Source organism: Schistocerca gregaria, chromosome 1 (genome assembly GCF_023897955.1).
Source record: "Schistocerca gregaria isolate iqSchGreg1 chromosome 1, iqSchGreg1.2, whole genome shotgun sequence".
Taxonomy (NCBI): Eukaryota; Metazoa; Arthropoda; class Insecta; order Orthoptera; family Acrididae; genus Schistocerca; species Schistocerca gregaria.
The window spans coordinates 1,069,631,788-1,069,649,203 of NC_064920.1; positions in this window are offsets into that span (position 1 = coordinate 1,069,631,788).

A 17,416-nucleotide genomic window follows, 5' to 3' on the forward strand; every position below is an offset into this window, starting at 1 on the left:
CAGTTTGGATTCCGTAGAATTGTTGGAACACGTGTGGCAATACTGACCCTACGACTTAGCTTAGAAGAAAGATTAAGGAAAGGCAAACCTACGTTTCTAGCATTTGTAGACTTAGAGAAAACTTTTGACAATGTTGACTGGAATACTCTCTTTCAAATTCTAAAGGTGGCAGGGGTAAAATACAGAGATCGAAAGGCTATTTACAATTTGTACAGAAAGCAGATGGCAGTTGTAAGAGTCGAGAGGCATGAAAGGGAAGCAGTGGTTGGGAAGGGAGTGAGACAGGGTTTTAGCATATCCTCGATGTTATTCAATCTGTATATTGAGCAAGCAATAAAGGAAACAAAAGAAAAGTTCGGAGTACGTATTAAAATCCATGGAGAAGAAATAAAAACTTTGAGGTTCGCCGATGACATCGTAATTCTGTCAGAGACAGCAAAGCACTTAGAAGAGCAGTTGAATGGAATGGACAGTGTCTTGAAAGGAGGGTATAAGATGTACATCAACAAAAGCAAAACGACGATAATGGAATGTAGTCGAATTAAGTCGGGTGATGCTGAGGGAATTAGATTAGGAAATGACACACTTAAAGTAGTAAAGGAGTTTTGCTATTTGGTGAGCAAAATAACTGATGATGGTCGAAGTAGAGAGGATATAAAATGTAGACTGGCAATGACAAGGAAAGCGTTTCTTAAGAAGAGAAATTTGTTAACATCGAGTATAGATTTAAGTGTCAGGAAGTCGTTTCTCAAAGTATTTGTATGGAGTGTAGCCATGTATGGAAGTGAAACGTGGACGATAAATAGCTTAGACAAGAAGAGAACATAAGCTTTCGAAATGTGGTGCTACAGAAGAATGCTGAAGATTAGATGGGTTGATCACATAACTAATGATGTGGTATTGAATAGAATTGGGGAGGGTAAAAATCGTAGAGGGAGACCAAGAGACGAATACACTAAGCAGATTCAGAAGGATGCAGGTTGCAGTAGGTACTGGGAGATGAAGCAGCTTGCACAGGAGAGAGTAGCATGGAGAGCTGCATCAAACCAATCTCAGGACTGAAGACCACAACAACAACATGCATAAACGCTGTTACCGTGGAACTGACAAGAAATTTCATTTTCCTGCTGGTAGCTGTAAGTTGCTGAATTGAGACATTTTATAGCATGAAGAGAATTAAGTTTTATAATTGACAAAATACAACAATAACCACACAGTTTCAAGTCGCTGCAGCAATTCAGTAACCGTTATGTTTACTCTCTCTAAGGCGTTAATTTGATGGTAATGGTTAGAAATCTGTGACGGGCGGAAAATTTTCACTTCACTATTGAGGTGTTTTGGTATTACGTACTGTTCAGGAAATGTTTATATCTTTGTGGGTGCCCTGGTCCAGTACACAGTATAGACTTGAAATCAGAACGCTTTGTCAAAGTGTAAAAAAAAAAAAATTCAATTCTGTCCAGAAATAATTAAAAGGCGAATGAGAACACTATCAAGACCAAGTATCGACATCCCCGTAGAAACCATGGCACATTCGTTCTGTCATATATGAACTTCTTATTTGGTACGGGTTACTCCTTTACCTGCATTAATTGGTCTTTCTTTATTTGCAGTCGATTTCGATGTTGCATTATATCTTTCGAGCCCTCTATTGACACTAGGTGATCACGTAGGTATCGGGTAATCATCGTTTTATAACTCACAGAGGGTACCTAAAATCGATGTGAGCTGTGCTTAGGGTTGCCATACGTCGTTGAACTTAGTTTCCTGCTTAGTGTAGGGAGAAAAATTTCTCTGGTTACGTCACGAAGAAATTTGAGAAAAGGTAGGAAATACAGGAAATGGGACCTGGATAAGTTGAAATAACGAAAGGTTGTTGAGATTTTCAGAGGGAACTTTAGGCAAGGGTTGACTAGAACAGAAGAAATGAATATTGTAGAAAACGAATGGGTAATTTTAAGAGATGAAATAGTGAAGACAGCAGAGAATCAAACACGTAAAAAGACAAGGCCTATTGTACCAGATTGGACTAACAAGGGATGCACAGGAGGGCAGCACGAATGGTCACACGATTCTTTAATTTGTGGGAGAGTATCACAGAGATAATGAAGGAACTGAACTGGAAGACCCTTGAAGATAGACGTAAACTATACCCCGAGAGTCTTTTAACGAAGTTTCAAGAACCGGATTTAAATGATTACTCTAGGAATATGCAACAATCCCCTACGTATCGCTCACACAGGGATCGTGAGAATAAGATTAGAATAATCACTGCACGCACAGAGGCATTCAAACAATTATTCTTTCCGCTCTCCATACGCGAACGGAACAGTAAGAAACCCTATTAACTGGTACAATGAGATGTAGCCTCTGCTATGCACCTCACGGTGGATCGCGGAGTATAGAAAAAACTACAATCGAATGAGTCCACTGTGTTCCAACAACGGAGTGAAGAGCCGACTGAATCGATTGTTTTCATTTGGATGTTCCCATCTCTAGTAGCGTTGGCCACGGAGCTGTTTTTCCGAAGGCGGAGCTCTTGTACTATTTCAATACAAGCATCTGAGATGCTCCGGTTAAACACGGGGAAGGAATATCACATAGCCGGCCTCCATGATCGTGGAACATAGTCACTTGAGGCGCCGGTTTCACTTCAGATGCATTCTTTGAGATGACCTAAAGGCACAGGTGGGGGGGGGGGGGGGGGGGGCTGGTGTGACACCTTGTGTGCGGACATTTGCCACGGCGGACATTTGCCGCGATTTTACCTGCTCCGAAGGGTTGGGTCCCTTGTCTCCCCCTCCTCCTCCTCTGCACCCGTCGCCCAACCCGCAGTAAAGGTACTTACTGAGCTGAATGCTTCCAAATAAGACAAGGACTTAAGCAAGGAAGTAGTCTATCTCCTGCGCTTTTTAATGTTGTGATGGGGGGAATGAATAGGGCAGTTAAAGATATAGTAAAAGAAAAAGACAAAAAGATGATTTTTGCAGATGATATGATAATATGGGGTGATAAAGAGGTAGATGTACAGTTACAGCTTGATGCGTGGAAGGAAATAATGAAAAGGTATGGATTAAAAGTAAATAAAGATAAGAGTGAAGTAATGGTATTTTGGAGAGAGAAAGGAATCAATGGAAATATTACCTTGATTGGAGGACCCCTCAAAGTGGTAGAAAGTTTCACTTATTTAGGGAGTTAAATATCTAGGGATGGAAGAAAAATTAACGAAATTAATAGGAGGTTACAGAAGGGAGGCAATTTCTACCAAACAATAAAACATCTGATTTGGAATAATGAGGTTACAGAAAGAGCAAAACTCCTTATGTATAAGAATTATTACATCCCTATTGTTACCTATGGTGGAGAAACATGGACAATGATAGAAAGGGACTGGAGCAGACTGCAAGCAGGGGAAATGAATTTTTTCAGAGCAGTTAAGGGAAAAACAAGAATGGACAGAGTAAGGAATATAGAGATTAGAATGCACCTCAAACAAGAAAGTATGAGAGAAGAAATTGAAAGAAAGAGATTAAGATGGTATGGGCATGTTATGAGGATGCAAGGGCAGAGACTCCCCAAAATTATGGAAGAACTAAAGATGGATGGCAAAAGACCTAGAGGGCGCCCAAGAACACGGTGGAAAATGGGAGTGAGAATATCTGTTGAAAGGAGAGGTGTGACCTGGCAGCAAGTGAAGGAAGAAAAGTGGTGGGAGGACTAAGCCAAATGGAGAAGACTTGTCAACACCCAGACGCGGCAATAGCTAGAGCTGGATTCCGATATAGATAGATAGACTTTCTCCTTCGCCTGAACATGTTTGTGTTTCCTTCTTTTGTCGATAAGTCAAAGTATTTCTTCTGCTGACCAAGGTTTCTTTGCAGTGGTCTTTCTAATACCTATGTTTGTCTCTCCAACCCCTGCAATTGCCCTTTTTAGCTATGTTCATTCCTTTTCAACTGTATATTCATTATCGCATTATCCACAGCCTGAGAGAACTTGAAATATGTCTCTTAATTTTCAGTACTTCAATACCCCACTTCTTTCCACATTGATTCTTTTAGACGGTTCTATTAAACCTCACTATATTCTTTATAATTTACTAAATTGCAATCTGAGTCTGTATCTGTTCTTGGATATGTCTTGCAATCCATTATCTAGTTTCAGAATCTCTGTCTGACCATGAATTAACCCAGCTGGAATCTTTCCAGATCTCCAGGCCTTTTCCTATTATTCGTCCTCCTCTTGCGAGTCTTGAACAATAGTAAAACTTCGCCAATCTTGGAGATTTTGCTCTCGTCTAAAATATACGTGCCTTTTTAGGTGCTTCTGCAGAAGCTTTCTGTCGTGTTTTGTGCACTGTGGGGAATCAGTTCCCTCTGTTATTAATTTATTTGGTATGAACCTCTCGAGTGCTGTTGATACTATTTCTTTGAACGTAAGCCACATATGGTCTTCACTTACATAGTTTGGAAGGTTTGGAAACTGTCTCTTAGAATGACGTGAATCGAGTTTTTAATTGCTTTTATAAATAGATATATTTCGCGTTTAGTTTTGGTGAATTTCTTTCTTACGGAATTGAGCCTCGCTACGACTGCGTGTTCACTAATCTCTGTTTCCGTCGTGATACTCAGGATTATTTGTGGCTAAGAGGTCAAGCGTGTTTTCGTGACCATTTGCAATTTGAATGACCTCCTTAACTAATGGTTCAAAATAATTTTAAAAAAGCATTTAGAACAATTACGGAAGTTATTTTCTATCTACAATAGGGTCTGAAAAAGTATTTTTGTCAACATACGGAAGGTAGATTGAAGTCACTGCCAACTATAATTGTATGAGTAGGGTACCTATTTGCGACGTGACTCGAGTTTTCTTTAAAATGTTCAGCAACTGTTTCATCTGAGATCCGGGGTCGGTAAAAGGAGCCAGTTATTAATTTATTCCAATTGTCGAATATAACCTCTGTCCTTACTAAGTCATAGGAACTACCTGCTTCAACGTCGCTTGTAAGCTGGAGCACACATTACATTATTTTTCCTTAAGTTGTGCTTCTTGTTTCTGTTGTACTGGAGATCATTACAATTACGCCTTTTCCCTCCAAAACCTAGAAACAACAACGTACGTTACAAGCATAGCATTCTGTATTACTTCAGTTTCTTATTTCTAACATTTTATAATTGTACGTCGACTTTAGATGACATGTCAGTCATGGATGTTCGTATCTCTATTTAGTGAACGTATTTTCAGTCATGTTTTGAACGTTGTAAAAGAGTAAATTAATATGGTGTATATCGTTCTTCTTTCTAAACACTCACATACCCATTTCTAATTTCCTTACTGTCTTTTGGGCATGCAGTTGTAGTAATTAAAGTAGGCACAAATGCAGTGATCAAAAAGAAATGATTAGCGTACATTCGCATTCTCTTTACATGGTTCCTTTCTTGTTGCTCCCTTGGCTATGGACTGTTTCTACCGCAATCAGTAAGCGTGAAAGGAAGCTACCGTACAGACAGAGGGATCTACATTTATATTTGGCAGAACTAATTAAATACTGACATAATCGTCGGATTTGCTTTCGTTTCCCAAGAGTTATAAATAATTCGATTTCGGAAAAGAAGCTCTGTATTTGGCCAAGATGTCGAAGAAGAAGGTCCCTTACGTACTGGTTGTATCGAGCAAGATGTGGAGACGGCGGTTTGAAAGCGGACAGAAGTAGTACGAGGAAGGGCGTCCCTCAGAGCGATCGCTACTCAAGCTACCTGGCGAAGGATGTGTGGCAATTGTCCGGCGTGGCAAATGTTCTGCGTGGCACCGAGGACTCCGAGTATTACCGGGGGAGTCGGAGTGTTAAAACCTCGGGAAACACCTCTGTCACCTCTTTCCAGTTCAATTCAGTGTCATTTATTTATTCATTCGTTAACAACACTCAAATATTTATAATTACACACATACTCATAATACAATGCCGCAGCCAAGGTTAGTTGCAATACAACTTATATTTAAGTTATTGACAGTCTCCCACATAAATACAATCGTTTTAATTAGATGTATGTGAATAATTGTAACTTCCAGGCAGATTAAAACTGTGTGCCCGACCGAGACTCGAACTCGGGTCCTTTGCCTTTCGCGGGCAAGTGCTCTACCAACTGAGCTACCGAAGCACGAGTCACGTCCGGTACTCACAGCTTTACTTCTGCCAGTATCCGTCTCCTACCTTCCAAACTTTACAGAAGCTCTTCTGCGAACCTGGCAGAACTAGCACTCCTGAAAGAAAGGATACTGCGGAGACATGGCTTAGCCACAGTCTGGGGGATGTTTCCAGAATGAGATTTTCACTCTGCAGCGGAGTGTGCGCTGATATGAAACTTCCTGGCAGATTAAAACTGTGTGCCCGACCGAGACTCGAACTCGGGACCTTTGCCTTTCGCGGGCAAGTGCTCTACCAAGTTGTATTGCAATACAAGGTTCGCAGAAGAGCTTCTGTAGTTTGGAAGGTAGGAGACGGATACTGGCAGAAGTAAAGCTGTGAGTACCGGACGTGAGTCGTGCTTCGGTAGCTCAGTTGGTAGAGCACTTGCCCACGAAAGGCAAAGGTCCCGACTTCGAGTCTCGGTCAGGCACACAGTTTTAATCTGCCAGGAAGTTTCATATCAGCGCACACTCCGCTGCAGAGTGAAAATCTCATTCTGAATAATTGTATTTTTTCACATTCAGATATTCTTCAATAACATAGAATCTGTGTTACAATCGAAGGTGGGTAGACCACATAACCAATGAGGAGGTATTCAGCAGCATTAAGGAGAAGATAAATTTGTGGCACGACTTGATTAAAAGAAGTGATCGGTTGATAGGATACATTCTGCTACATCAAGGGATCACAAATTTAGTATTGGAACGTGTGTGCGACAAAAATCGTGGAGGGATACGAGAGATGGATACAGTAAGCAGATTCAGAAGGATTTAGGTTGCAGTAATTATTCGGAGAGGAAGAGGCTTGCTCAGGATAGAGTAGCTGGAGAGCTGCATGAAACCAGTCAACGGACTGAAGACCACAACAACAACATGTGTTACTATAAATTCAGTTCTACTTCAAATGTTTGAAAATCTTTAATTTTCTTTATTGTTACAGGCAATGAAATAAAGAGTAATTTGGCTTGATAAAATACACTTCTTTGGTAAAGGGCTTTTTGCGGGAATCTGTTTCTTATTTTCTAGTTGTATACCTAATTGATCAACGTTGAATGTTCTTTGTGAGAAAGCACAAACATTCATTGTATAACTGAAGATGACCTTCATAGAACATAAGCATTGTCTTATACGACAATATAAATGCTTAACAAAAAACAAAAAAAGCAGAGATGGAGATACGGTACAGATAAATAAATGAACAGCGAAAATTGTCCGAACACTGCAAATTCTTTTGATATGCAGACGGGCAGACAGAAAACGGAGAAATGGAATATACAGGCGCTTGAAGTATGGGGCGATTTATGCATACAAGAATGACATTGTCAGCGTCAACAATCAACAATGAAGTCCTAAAGTATGGTGAAATTCCTTTCTACCTGAAACTGCTAAATCTGTCCAGCATAATGCTGGAAAAGATGTCTTACCAAGTGCATGGGAACAAACAAAAGTTAACTGGCGGTATTGCAGTGGTTTTAGCTTACTGACGCTGTATACAATGCCTGACTGGCAGATTCAAAGTAAATCATGGTGCTTATGAACCGTAGAAAAAATGTGTTACCGCAGGGGGAGATCGACAATAAACGTAGTGCTTGTGGTTAAACTGATCATTGGGAAACGCGCAAAATTTAATACAGAGACCCCCTTAGCATTCGTTGATGTGGAAAAGACCTTTGATAAGTTAATAGCCCAAAACTGTGGAGCACAATGAAGAAAAACTGAAGAAGCGTATACGAAAACACAATAATCACGTTACACATCAATGGATAGTTAAAACAGCTTTCATGACAAACACATTGAAAGGCGGGGTAAGCAGCGGTGTAGTATTTCGTCCACCCTTTTAACGCTAGCAATAACAACGCATTTTTCATAACGCACATTACCGGTGTGGGGGGGGGGGGCAGCATACGGTATAACCACTCTAAAAAAATTAAATTCGGTAATTGTTGCTGGCATATTAAGAACATACTTTTTAAAGAGCTACTTATGTCTTGTAATTACTTATGTCTTAGTAGGGTCCAGAATATTAAATATCTTAGCAACAACAACAAGTTTCCGTGACGTGTACCAGCAAGGGCCTCCTTTATGCCCAACCTAAAACAATTTAAAAATGCAAATTTCACTGCGTTGACTTTTATTCACAACATGCGCCTTAAAAAGAGGTCGACGTGAAAGTAATATTCGTAACCTGAAAATATTGAATATGACCTTCATTGGGGAAAGTCCCCCCCCCCCCCCCCCCCCGCCTACTTGCTCCTCGGGATTAGTGGATATACGGACACCACACCCGTGTAAAACGTACGTCAAAAAATCAAAATTTTGCACTACTGGAACCATATGCGCGAGAAGTGCCTTCGCTCAAGCTGTGTTGTACGTGTACAGTAAGTGCGGTGAATAGAGTTTTAATGTTACATTACTCGTGTTTGAGAGTTCGGTTTCTTGTCTAAGTGTATTATTTTGTAATTTTAGACTCAGTGATATGTTACCTGGCATCTCAGTCATTATTAGCAGCGATTACAGCAAAGCTTACACAAAACGCATGCAATTGTCTAATACTTGTCATTGACTGAAATTACTTGCCATTCGTGCGCAATTTTGGCTTTCTACAGCGTGAAAAGGAGAAGATAATAGGATACACAGAGCAGGGATCACGACTGTGATAAACTTGGAGCTTATCTGTTGTCTACAGCATTTTCATTACGTCGCCGCAGAATAACACAAGAATAAATCGAATTCTTCTCTCTTAAAATTGTCATCAGATGGCTAACTAATTCGCTAACCTTATGTCATACGACTCAAAAACACCTCTCCAGGCTCCGGCGTATATTAAAATTTTTGTTTTCTCAGACAGAATTAATTTTCGTCTACATGCAAATCGAGCCAACTCCGAAAATGTTTATTTGCTGTTGCAAGCTTTGCTTTGTAAAACTGAATGGGCAGCTCAATCTGATAAAAAGCTGCACTCAACTCAGAATCATTTCCAGTCACATCCATCACAAAAATTACGATGTTAGTCTCACAGAGAAAATAGGAACATTATGTGATTGCTGCTTTGAGGTACGATGGCCTTCGGCGCGGTAGAGTTTGTGACCAGATATTCGACAGCACTGCCCGTCTTCAAAAGCGTTCCATACACTACGTTTACTTGCGACACATCTTACGAAAGACGGAACCCGACGTGTTTGCATATTACAGACTGAAGCGGATTTGCTAGCCCATTAAATATGGCGTCTGGAAAACAGCAGTCCCAGTTACTGATTTAGTCAGCTCAACCGATATTTCTCTGAACTTCAAGATTAGAGGTAAAAAGTTTCCTGCTCAATCTAATATTTCTGCTTCTCCTTCTCAGCACAAAAAGTCATCCCGTCCATATTATAGAACATTTTGAAACAAGACGTAATCTGACAATCCAAGCGCGTTTCAAAAACGGTTTGCGTTTATATATGGGAGCGAAAATCGATTGTGGTAGTGGGAAACGGATTTCCAGAATCGATTTTGGAGTGTTTACATGACCAACCAGATACGGTATTGTGAAATAGGTTTACGAAATCCGCGTTTCGAAGCCCCATGTAAACATAGTGATGGTTCAAATGGCTCTGAGCACTATGGGACTTAACTTAAGATCATCAGTCCCCTAGAACTTAGAACTACGTAAACCTAACTAACCTAAGGACATCACACACATCCATGCCCGAGGCAGGATTCGAACCTGCGACCGTTGCGGTCGCGCGGCTCCGGACTGTAGCGCCTAGAACCGCTCGGCCACAAAAATACTGATTTTCTCTGTGTTAAGGCCGTTACATGAATAGAGAAAAACATCGTCTCTGTAATCATATAACAAGCATATATTTTTATACATAAAACAAATTGTAAAACTGCTTGTGCGTAATAAATTGGATCGGCTGTTACAGGTTGCGAGTGCCACCAGCAATTGCATGGAACTCCAAAACACAGAAATGAGAGTACAGTCGCTTTCGTCATTCGACTGCTAAAGACGTATCTCGCGTGTAATCGTTTTCTTGCAAGGAGAGGTCCCCAGCGTTGCGATCGACTATCTACGTGATGATGTCACGTAAGAGCCCATTCACCATGGTGGACCCTCGTTTGCGAGTAATTGATGAAAACAAAATTTGGAATGTTGAGTGATACGCAGTACCATTACAGAAGTTGTGTTGTAGAGCGTGCTTGTAAGGTGTAATGGATATGCCGGCACTGCAGCGCAGCGTATTCGGTCACAGGGCTGGTTGCCCTCCGTAACAAAACACTGAGTACAGGAATCAACGATTAACTAGAAGGGATGTACTGTGACCTCCTCCCAGACCAAACGCGACGAAAAATACTGAAAAAACTGAGGTTAAAAAAAAAAAAGAATAATAGCTTTGCATACAGGAGGATGTGGTTCGAATCTCATTAGTACAAAATCTTTTTTTTATTTTAAAATCTTTATCGAAATGACTTTGTTCATCACTTTTATGTAATCAGTTAGTGTAAATGTAATTTTTTCTATTTCTTTGTCACATCATTTTAATCAATATACGAACTTTTTCATTTGTTTCATTTTTCTTTTTGGTATCGTCTTTCCAACTGGAATTTTTGTGAATATGAATTCAGTTATATTTATCTATTATAATATTCAATTACTTGAAAATTCTGATCTATCAATTAAAAAAAACGAAATAATCTATTTCTATTTGTGCAGTGATCTGAAAAATGTACTTTTGTTACCAGATGCCAATTTTTTAAACACGGTAATCGTCACACAAACATTTAGAACATAACCTAAATACCTATTGCGCTGTAGACAGAATAACGCAGACGTAAATTTAAATGAAAGAGAGGCTTATATGTAAAACTCAATTCTAGCAAAATGAGAAATAGATACGATGATGCTATAACGTAGGCGAAAGAACAGGACGGTAAAACAATAGAAATAAAATCAAAATTAATACATAAAATTAATTGAAGAAGCATGGAGAAAGATTTCAAGAGGAGAAAGAATGATACGAAGAAAAATGAGAGAAAATGAAGAAGTTGATGTTATGATTAATATTGTGTGACAAAGGAATAGAAATAAAAAATATATTTAAACTAATTAATTCAATAAAAAGATGATCAAAGACATTTCAATAAAGATTTAAAATATAAAAAATTGTATACCTAATGAGAATCGAACCCAAATCCTCCTGCATCCATTACGCCACACTATCAATTACATCCGACTTTTATAACGCTATTGCGTATTACACAAAATTCCGATTTTTTCCCGTTTATTGCCCGCAAACGAGGGCACACTAGGGTGAATGACTGCAGTGTGTGATACGCGGGATCTTTCTACATCACTGTACAAATAATTTTTCAAAAAAGTCTATCTCACTGCTGGGGACCTCCCTTTGTTAGTTTTTTCTAAGCACTGCACGCCTCCAAGCTCTCCGGCTCGTTGACATGCTGTCAGCAATAGTCTGTTTAAACCATTATGGTTGACCCTCTTACGCAATATAGTTTGAATGTTTAACATAGCAAACATTAATAATTTTTGTAGTTAATTCTGCCCTTATGACAGGTCATTTATTTTTAATTGCTTACGAGTCTTCATGAATATTTCTAACATGCCTGACCAATGACAGTACTGTTTAAACGTTGAAAAAACTGTAGTTGTACGAAATATAGAGTGCTTGACTTGAATGTGGTGCAGCATCACCGGGCAGATCAAAATTAGAAAATAAAAAAGGAATAGTCTAGAGCCTGAGTCGAACCTTAGACCTCGATTATTCTAACGCAAATGTCTACCCACAGAACTAACTGTAGATCAAAGCTACAGTACTGAATGAATAGACATTATCCCATTCAACGAAGACAAAAAAAAGTCATATGGGGGGGGGGGGGAAGGAAATTCGTAAAGTCGCAAGTTTATGAACAGTGGTAGGGGACGGGGGGGGGGAGGGGGGAGGAGGGAGGGAGGGAGGAATGTCATCAGCAACATATTAAAAATGCTGACCAGTGAGGTGTGAGCATGGTGTTGGGGGCAGGGGCGTGTAAAGGTCACTTACTGAGATATGTCTTGAATATCTCTAAAACCACGGCTTTTAGTGAAAATGCTTCCCGATAAAAAAGTGTGAAGCGTGAAAGAAGATAGGTCGCTGGATTGTGTTCAAATGGTTCAAATGGCTCTGAGCACTATGTGACTTAACTTCTGAGGCCATCAGTCCCCTAGAACTTAGAACTACTTAAATCTAACTAACCCAAGGGCATCACACACATCCATGCCCGAGGCAGGATTCGAACCTGCGACCATCGCCATCGCGCTGTTCCAGACTGTAGCGCCTAGAACCGCTCGGCCACTCTGGCCGGCGCTTGATTGTGGTCATGTCCTTCTCTCCGACATAGCTATGAAAAAATGAAGAGTGAGCAGCCAATTCCCCATTCTCTCTTACGCACTACATCACAAAAAATAACTACAGGCTATTTCACAAAGTAATACCGACCCTTGCGCATCTCGCCTTATAAACGGTGAAAGCTCGCAGATACCGGGTGATCAAAAAGTCGGTATAAATTTGAAAACAGAATAAATCACGGAATAATGTAGATACAGAGGTACAAGTTGTCACATATGCTTGGAATGACATGGAGTTTTATTAGAACCAATAAAATACAAACGATCAAAAAATGTTCGACAGATGGCGCTTCATCTGATCAGAATAGCAATAATTAGCATAACAAGTAAGCCAAAGCAAAGATGATGTTCTTTACAGTAAATGCTCAATATGTCCACCATCATTCCTCAACAACAGCTGTAGTTGAGCAATAATGTTGTGAACAGCACTGTAAAGCATGTCCGGAGTTATGGTGAGGCATTGGTGTCGGATGTTGTCTTTCAGCATCCCTAGAGATGTCGGTCGATCACGATAAACTTGCGACTTCAGGTAACCCCAATGCCAATAATCGACGGACTGAGGTCTGGGGAACTGGGAGGCCAAGCATGACGAAAGTGGCGGCTGAGCACACGATCATCACCAAACAACGCGCGGCAGAGATCCTTCATGCGTCTAGCAATATGGGGTGTTTTTTTGGTTCTAATACAACCCCATGTCATTTCAAGCATGTGTGTCAATTTTTACCTCTCTATCTACATTAACCCATGGTTTATTAAGTTTTCAAATCTATACTGACTTTTTGATCACCCGGTACTTCCGGGGGGCGCTGTTTGTTTCCCACTGAATGTGTTAACACCACATTTAATACAAGGTATACAACTGCGCTTCTGCCATTTGCCGATAGGTGGCGAAAACGTAAGTAGCGGTCGAAAGAAACAGATCGCAGACCTCAGTCAACATAACCTCATTCAAACAGTAGTCGTCTGTCTGCATCATAAACTTGTTCTTGATTGAAAATGTCAGTTTACGAGCCTAATACTCGTCATTTGTGGGAGGTGTTACTGTTTTGTTTCAGTATGAAGAAAACTGCTTCTGAGTTTCATCGAATGCTCTTGAGTACGTGTGGTAAGGACGCTATTAGTGAAAGAACGTGTCGTGAATGGTTTCAACGCTTCAAGAACGGTGATTTTAACGTCGTAGACTGGCATTGTGGTGGAAGCGAGAATGTTTTCGAAGTTGCAGATGCGTCAAACTCAAGAAGAATTGGCACAATTAATGGGAGTGACACAACAAGCCATTTCAAAACGTCTAAGGCTATGGGCATGATCCAGAAAGAAGGAACTTGGGTCCCGTGTGAGCTGAAACCAAGAGACGTTGAACGGCGTTTGCGTGTTTGGGAACAGTTGCTTCAGAGGCAAAAACGGAAGAGATTTCAGCATCGCATTGTGACCGGGAACAAAAAAATAGGTTCATTACGATAAACCCAAACGCAAAAAAATCATGGGGGTATCCCGGTCATGCTTCCACGTCGACGGCCAAAACGGATATTCACGTCTCCAAGATTGTGCTCTGCATTTGATGGGTCCAGCTCGGCGTCGTGTACTATGAGGTGTTAAAACCAAGTGAAATAATCACAGGTGCTCTTTATCGAACACAATTCATGCATTTGAGGAGAGCATTATTGAAAGACAAACGGCCGCATTACAGCGAAAGGCACGATAAAGTGATTTTGCAGTACGACAACGCTCGACCCCACGTTGCAAAAGAGGTCAAAACTTTCTTGGAAACGTTAAAATGGAAGTCCTACCCCACCAGCAGTATTCTCCAGACATTGCCCCTTCTGACTATCACCTGTTTAGATCAATGGAGCATGGTCTGGCTGACCAACACTTCCTATCTCATGAAGAAGTCACAAACTGGATCGATTCGTGGATCGTTTGGATCGATTCGTGGATCGTTTCAAAAGATGAACAATTTTTTCGACGCAGGATTCGTACACTGCCAGAAATATGGGGGAGAGTAGGGGCCAGCGATGGAAAATATATTGATTATTGAATGATACATGTGTAACCAATTTGGTCTAAGGCGCTACAGTCATGGACTGTGCGGCTGGTCCCGGCGGAGGTTCGAGTCCTCCCTCGGGCATGGGTATATGTGTTTGTCCTTAGGATAATTTAGGTTAAGTAGTGTGAAGTTAGGGACTGATGACCTTAGCTGTTAAGTCCCATAAGATTTCACACACATTTTTTTGTAACCAATTTGACCAATTGTTTCATTAAAGCCTCAAATGTTAGGGAAAAAACGGCGGAAGCAAAGTTGTACAACTTGTACAAATATGAGATACTTAAAATGCAGATGCAAGAAAAGCATATGGGCAGAGTATACGTAAATCTGTGCATACTGTACGTAGGCTGTTTAGGTTTTTATGTTGGTAACGCCATGTAGTGCTCTGTATGAAAATCACTGTGTCAGTTTAGTGATGATCAGAATAAGTAAAGGAAAAACCGAGTACATTGAGTTTTGTTCAGCTGCTCGGAAATCAAATAACGTAAGTGGTTTACCAGCACAGTTTTCCATAATTTTTTCTTAGGGGACGTTTCAATACTATTCTACAATACTAGAGGGAAATTGATTCTCAGTTACTGGTAACCTGGATAAATCTCTTCTATTTAGGGTTTCCTGGCACTTGTGGACTGGTCTGTACTGAGTGGAGTCACTTACCACACATCCACAGTATATCTAGCACGGTGAGCGTCAATATTTCTGATGGAATAGGAATGATCATGTTTAAATCTATAAGCGGGACAGGAAAAAAAAAAGTTTCCGTTCTAAGGCTGTACAGCCCAGAATCGGTATGCCAATCAGGCAAAATCGCCGTGAGCACTGAGGCAGTCATCCCACTGACACATCAGATTGAAGATACTCGTTTGCTAAAATATCGTGTCCTGATGAGTGAAGAATTCTGTAACTACTTGTAGCACATCCTCGTCCGACAAGAATCGTTGACCATTCAAGGCTTTTTTAAGGGACCTGTTGTTGTTGTTGTGGTCTTCAGTCCCGAGACTGGTTTGATGCAGCACTCCATGATACTCTATCCTGTGCAAGCTTCTTCATCTCCCAGTACCTACTGCAGCCTACATCCTTCTGAATCTGCTTAGTGTATTCATCTCTTGGTCTCCCTCTACGATTTTTACCTTCCACGCTGCCCTCCAATACTAAATTGGTGATCCCTTGATGCCTCAGAACATGTCCTACCAACCGATCCCTCCTTCTAGTCAAGTTGTGCCACAAACTCTGTTCTCCCCAAGCCTCTTCAATACATCCTCATTAGTTATTTGATCTACCCATCTAATCTTCAGCATTCTTCTGTAGCACCACATTTAGAAAGCTTCTATTCTCTTCTTGTCCAAACTATGTATCGTCCATGTTTCACTTCCATACATTGCTACACTCCATACACATACTTTCAGAAACTACTTCCTGGCACTTAAATCTAGACTCGATGTTAACAAATTTCTCTTCTTCAGAACCGCTTTCCTTTGCCACTGCCAGTCTACATTTTATATCCTCTGTACCTCAACCTTTTGCTTCCCAAATAGCAAAATTCCTTTACTGCTTTAAGTGTCGTTTCGTAATCTAATTCCCTCAGCATCACCGACTTAATTCCACTACATTCCATTATCCTCGTTTTGCTTTTGTTGATGAACTGTGGTATCGTGTTGAAGCTGCATAGGCAGCTGTACCTGTACACGCCATCCAAGCTCTGTTTGACTCAATGCCCAGGCGTATCAAGGCCGTTATTACGCCCAGAGGTGGTTGTTCTGGGTACTGATTTCTCAGGATCTACGCACCCAAACTGCGTGAAAATGTAATCACATGTCAGTTCTAGTATACTATATTTGTCCAATGAATACTCGTTTATCATCTGCATTTCTTCTTGGTGTAGCAATTTTAATGGTCAGTAGTGTATTTGAATTCATACACTCTCTCGTAGGACTGGTCCCCAACCTGCAATGATTGTAGAAGACCAGCAGTCTGACAATGACCACGCATCATAACAAGGCACTCTGTCTTGGCTTCGTTTATGTTTAGCCCAAATTTGCTGGCAGCCTCCTTTAGTGCTTTGCATCACATAATAGAGATGTAAAGTATGCTAATGAGAGAGACAGTAACAGTCAACTAGAGATTGGGAGTATCTTTGAGGTTTTTGTGACATCGACTGCATATAAATGCAATTCAGAGTAGTGTCATAGTGTATTCCAATACAGGCATGAAATTTGGTATTCCATTCACGCCTACATGAAGCAAAACTAGTGCACTCGGATACCACAGTGCTATTCCATGCATACTAACAGCACAAAAAAGTGTGCACCAATTTTTTTTTCCGTAAATACAGATGTATTCAGTAGAAAATGGACCTCAAAGAAAACCAGTTTGGCAGCACTGTGATCATACGCACGGTAAGTAGTCCAGTCAACAAAGGAAAAAAATTGCAGAGTTGCAAATTTTTGTCCAAGAGTGCTGGAGGAGGACTGTAATGAATAATATAAAAACATCCTGATCAGCGGGGTGTGAGAGTGGAGAAGGCAGGGAGGGGAGGGGGGATAACCCGAACACCGCGGCTTCTAGCGAAACTGTTTCTCAGTGCAAAACTAAACTGGTGTACCTGACGAAATAACAGTGGTCGGTACAGCGGTGGGTTCTCAGCTTTACTACTGCAGGGACAGAGATGATGCTACAACAAAAAGATGAAATGCTTAGCAATCCATATCCACAGCATTTTGCCATGGTTATTTATTACTGTCACGGCACATTAATGTATCACTTGGTTCAGACCAAACTACTAGTCTCTACCACAAAGC